The 5,757-nt window shown below is 48.8% G+C and overlaps 1 protein-coding gene across 1 annotated transcript in view; it reads right to left on the bottom strand.

Moving 5' to 3' along the window:
* Positions 1-5,507: 5,507 nt before the first annotated feature.
* Positions 5,508-5,757, bottom strand: part of LOC308166488 (chymotrypsin-like protease CTRL-1) — a gene marked incomplete at its 5' end in the record, with an annotated part of 3,886 nt that continues 3,636 nt past the window's right edge. Inside the window, one exon of the mRNA XM_080540810.1 lies at positions 5,508-5,757. This exon is cut by the window's right edge and continues 174 nt beyond it.

Raw genomic sequence — 5,757 nt, 5'->3', positions numbered from 1 at the left:
TTATTCTTCCATTAATCCACACTAGCAGAGTTATGCTGTTTCTTTGAACATTCTGTTGCCCCATCTCTTCTCTCCAGGTGTTTGCAGGTTTTTCCTACATCACCTTCGATGGCTTGGTCCTGCCTCACCACAAGGTCCTGCCTTACGGGACCTACGTCCTGTCCGACCTTTCCTCCGAAGCCCTGCAAGACTACGTCCTGCTGCTGACCTACGACCAGGAAGAGGAAACGGACGCTGAGAACCAAGGAAGGCAGCGGCGGCGGTCATCAACGGAACAACGGGGACTGGAAGAGGCTCGGCAAGGCCTCAAAGAGGCCCGGAGAAGGAGGCAGGAAGCGGACGAGAGGAAGCAGGAAGAGGCGCAACGGAAGGAAGTGGTGGGACGGCTAACACGGGCTAACCCGGTCGACATGGAGAGCGATAAAGGCACTCAGAACAAAAGGCGCACCAAAAGGAGCACCAAGGTCTACAGGATCAGCAGACTGCAGTTCAAACTGGACAGCATGGAGGTGTCCATCGACCCGCGGACGCCCTGGAAGATCCAGGTCAGTAGAGGAGGACGCGTCTATCTGGTATTTGGAACGAGCCTCGGTGTGGTCGTTTTCATAGATCATCTTGATCAACAGACTTTAACTTCACTACCCCCCCCACGCCCAACACTGCAAGTCGTGTTTCATTGGACCCTTTTGTTATATAAAGTAGATTATCAACAATCAACACACTTATCTGTTATGCAACTTGGTTAGGAGTATCATCTTTTCTCGAAGGCTGTCTAAAGGGAACTGTCCTTATGACAAGTCAGTTGGGTGTTTTATTAGAAGTTGCTGCTGTTTGAGGTCACACCAGGTCCACTGATTGTCTTCTGTGCTCACTGACATGTCTCCTCTCCCTCCCTCTCTTCCTGCCCTCCAGTACAACGAAGAGGAGTTCTCCGTGCCCTTCCAGGTGGAGGGTGCCTTCAGAGTGTACCAAGAAGGCGGCAGTCTTCTCCTCGTCACCACGTCCGGCGTGACCCTCCACCTCGCCCAGGCGTCCCTCTCCCAGTACCTCCGCCTCACCGTGCCCCGGGGTTACGACCTGGCCTCCTCCGGCATCTGCGGCAACTTCAACGGCGAGTCCTCCGACGACATGGAGCTGCGCTCCGGGCGGTTGGCCAACAGCGCGACGGAGTTCCTCCGCGGTTGGACCGTGAAGGCGGTGTCTCCGGGGGGGCTGCTCGTCAGCGACGCGGTCATAAGCGACGGCGGCGACGTTGTTGTAGAACACTGCGGGGTGTCTCCCGAGGCCGTGGAGTGTGCGGTGGTCATGGAGACGGCGAGCGCCTTCCGAGCCTGCTGGCACACGGTGGAGCCAGACATCTACAGGGACATGTGTGTGCAGGGTGTGTGCGGCGGCGCCGAGGCCATGGAGGCCACGTGTCTGTCCCTGGAGGCCTACGCCATCGCCTGCCGCGCTCACGGGGTCGTCGTGGGAAACTGGAGGGAGAACACCATCTGTGGTAAGTGCATTACTCGCCTCTACGTCTTTGCTTGTCTTTGGGTGGGGGGGTGGTGGCCGCCTAGTGGATAGTTGGGTTGGACTGGTGATCAGAAGGTCATGAGTTCTATGTCCCACCTGGGGACACCACCACTAGCCTGCCCTTGAGTAAGACCTGGGAACACCACCACTAGTGTGGCCTGGACTAAGGCACTCAGCCCTAAATTATTCCAGGGAGAGACTGTCCCTGTGATCTCTAATTGTAAGTCTCTTTGGGTAAAAGCCTCTGCTAAATGGTTAAAAATGTAAATACTTCACCTCCCCAGCGGGTTTATGGAATAGAATAGGACATTCTATCTATCTTTGCTATGCTTCAATTCTCTGTAGAAATCCAACTCTTCTGAAGGTAACCATGCAAGGAAAGGGTGCTTTACTGTTACTGTCTGAAGCTGTGTCCTAGAACAACTCAATCCCCCGTCCCCACAGCTCTAAGGTGCCCAGACCGGAGCTCCCCCAGCGAGTGTGTAGACGCCAGCTCCTTCTGCCCCGCACTCCTCCAGCCTGGAAGTGGCGCCAAAGGACACTGCTCGGAGGGCTGCCAGTGTCTCCACGACAACGTGTTCGAAGGGGACCAGTGTGTTCCGCGCAGCCAGTGCGGGTGTGTCCACCAGGGGAAGTACATCCCGGTGAGTCCTCTTGTGATTGGTCGATTTCATAGTAGTCACAATACATTAGTTGCTCTGAATTTGCATGGAGAGTCTTGTTTTGCGATGCCGTTGGCCGAATCGAAACTCTGCTCCCGTTCCTTGTCTCTTTTGCCTCCTTCTCATTGGAGGAGAAGGTCTGAGGTTCTAGAACCTCCCTGATCTCCTCTAATGAGTTTTGAGAAGGTGAGGGGAGAATGTAAAGAAGCAATGGAGAAAACATTTGAGATTCGGCCATTGTCTACCTATTGAAGTTGAATAAACTTGCCTTTCCAGATTAATTGTCTGTTCTTGGTCTTGGATTTTGTGAAATATATTTCTAAATAAATGCGACTTATAGTCCAGTGCGACTTATATATGTTTTTTCCTCTTAATGTCGCATTTTTTTGACTGATGCGACTTATACTCCGGAGCGACTTATAGTCCGGAAAATACGGTAGTTTTAGTAATCTAAAAATGTATTAGACCCCTATGCTTTTAATTATTTTGTTTCTTTTTATTTTACTACTCGATCTTTTCAGTTTGTAAAGCGTCTGAGTGTCTAGAAAAGCGCTATAAGTCTAATGTATTATTATTTAGTGTCCTGTGGGCTCTGTCTTTCTACCCCCCCCTTTCAGATGGATGGTCAGCTTTACACAGAGAACTGTGCCCAGCGCTGTTGGTGTCACCCCCTGGGAGGGGCGGTGTGTGAGCAGGCAGAGTGTTCCCCTGACCGTCAGTGTACCCTGAAGAAAGGGCTCTGGGGCTGCCAAGACCCAACAGATGGTAACTTAACCTCTTGCCTTACACTTGTAACTAACCTTCTCAGATCATGGCTAATAACACCTGTCCAACCTGCTAGCTGGTGAATTAGCATCGTCGTACACCCATTTAACCGTCTACAGCAGTGCCTATTGGGGTTTTGGGCTGGGGGATTTGTACTTCAGCAATAGAAGTGAATGGCTTTTGGAGGTGGAAGTAACTCACTGTCACTGATGGTGAGCCCTGATCGGGAGCAGTCTATGGTCCCACAGCCCAATGTTCCCACATTTCTGAGTAATCTAACTAACCCTAGCGCTGACCCTAACCCTATTCCTAACACTGACCATAGGGTCACCCTAGCCCACCTATGAAATATTAGAAATGTGGGAACATAGGGATGACCCCCCCCCCCCCCCCCTGATCGCTAGCTAAGGGAGACCTCTACCCTTCAGTTGTCAGATTATAAGAGTTTCATATCATCTTGTCCTCGTCAGTGTAATCCTGACAAAGCTGTGGCGGTGCTGCCACTAAACATCTCTCTTCTTTGTCTCTACAGTGTCTTCAACGGGTGATGACTGAATTTTTTCTGAAAACAAATTTGTTGTAAATACAAATAAATATTTTTTAAGAACATCCTTGTCTGTGTCGTTCACTTTATGTATGCTTGATGTACCAGCTCAATTGCTGTTCCCCCCCCCACATCCCATTTTTGCTACACAAAGGGTACAAAACATTGGCACAGGAACTCACTTCATTAACATGTTCAGACCCATAGTGTGGCTGTGGCTTTGTCGACATGCCAGATAAGTGTTCGGTTTAATCCTTCTGACATTTGATTTAATCCTACTGACATCTTGACATTTGTCATGCTCTGGTTTAAGATTTGCTATTGGTTCGGATTAGTGTTGGCGGTTAAAGATAGCTAGCCAGCTCCTTCATGAGCTCTGGAGATGTTTGAGCAAATAGACACGCTTCCAGTAAGGAGTTACCAGCTCAGTGGCCTTGCGGTTAGTGTCCGCCCTGAGATTGAGAGGTCGTGAGTTCGATCCCTGACCGAGTCGTACCAAACACTATAAAAATGGTCCCTGCCCGGCACTCAGCATTAAGGGTTGGATTGGGGGGGTGGGTAAGACCCTGTGACATACCAGTGTCATGTCCAGGGGGTGTACTTGTACATCAAGCCGCCTAACGCTATAGAAACAGGAGAGGCTCCTGCCCTATGGGCCATTAACCATCGGTTCTCAAGGCTACTTACTTTCCTTAGATTAAGGAGTTACATTTAGGGTGAAGGGTACGGTTATGTGGAGGTTTACCACTGGTTACGGTTTGGGAAGGTGTCACTTAAAGCTAGGTGAGCAGCCAATAACAAGGCCAGAGTGCCTGTACCCGTTACTCCCTGTGACAGCAGCCAGTCATAAAACCCAGAGGTGTACTAGGATTCTTTCTGCATTGCGGTGCTAAATAGTCCTCAAATATACTGAGAATTTAAGTCTCTACATTTTGGGAAATCGTAGCTAACAATTCAGTCTGCCTGGGGACTGTGCCAATGACTTGTTGCGCACTTAAAGTCTAGCGTTTCCTGTCACCACATTTGTTTGCCAAGATTTGTGATCATAAAGGGTGTCGACTTTGTATATAAGGGGTGTGCTCAGAGAAGGAGGGGGCTCTGAGGCTCTGGATTTTGCGAACTCTAGACTGCTCTCGTAACTTTATAAATAAAAGGCTTCAAGCTAAGTTGATCACCCCTTGTGTTCTATTCAGTATCAATAGAGAGGAAACCAGATTATGTCCACTGCACAGCCGATGACAATGCCCGTGTACCTGTGACAGCAGCCAGTCATAGAACCCAGAGGTGTACTAGTGTTCTTTCTGCACTGCAGCACTAGGTAGCTCATGCGTTAATGCTCTGGACCCAGTAGTTGACCCAGAATGATCCTGATTCAGTTTTTTGCTATCCAGGATCAGATCAGATCTGGCTGTTTTGAGTCGTATAGGGGAAAGCAGCCAGCTCCGTCTGATCCAGATTAAACGTTTAACAACCCGACCCTGATCCTTTGATATGGCTGGATAAGACTGCAGGACGGTTTTAATGTCAGAATGACACGAGCTGAGCTGAGACTACACTAATAATAACATGCCATTTAGCTGACTCTTTTTATCCAAAGCGATTGCATTGCAGTGAGTGCATACTTTTTGGTATATGTGGTCCCAGCTGGAATTGAACCCACAACTTAAGTGTTAGCGCCATGCTCTACAACAAAACGACAGTGCTCCAGCACAGCTGTAGGCAGTGACTCACTGTTTGATTCAAGCCCACTCAAATCACAGATGTGGACAGTTCACAACATCAAGCTCCCCATATAACTTAGGAGAGAGTGCCATCTAGTGTTCATACCCGGTACAGGTGGTGTTGTAAATATGAACAACTCCCTGTGTGACCAGGTACACAGTAGCGAATGCCAGGCAGTGCAGGCTGATCTCAAACATCAAAACTGGGAAAAAAAACACATCTGGTTGATAACAGCTTTATTTCAACGCACGTTTCTTCTGTTACATTTGAACCAATCAGACAGTGGCTATGGACATGACAAAGGTCAGGTTACATCCAGTTGTCAGCCAATAGGCGAAATGGATGTTAATATTGCCTTTAAATTACTAAATAATTAAATTATGATTATATAATGATTGGAGCACTTTGAGCTGCAACGTCTGCAGGAAATGTGCTATACAAATAAAAAGTTATTATTCTCATGATCCCAACAAAACCGTTCACAGGGAGGAGGTGTGTGTGTGTGTGTGTGTGTTTGTGTGTGTGTGTGTGTGTGTGTGTGTGTGT

This window comes from Nansenia antarctica, assembly GCF_963989245.1.
Source record: "Nansenia antarctica genome assembly, chromosome: 10".
In the NCBI taxonomy this organism is placed as follows: domain Eukaryota; kingdom Metazoa; phylum Chordata; class Actinopteri; order Argentiniformes; family Microstomatidae; genus Nansenia; species Nansenia antarctica.
The sequence above is the reverse complement of the archived record's forward strand: the minus strand, read 5'-3'. Positions and strand labels throughout refer to the sequence as shown.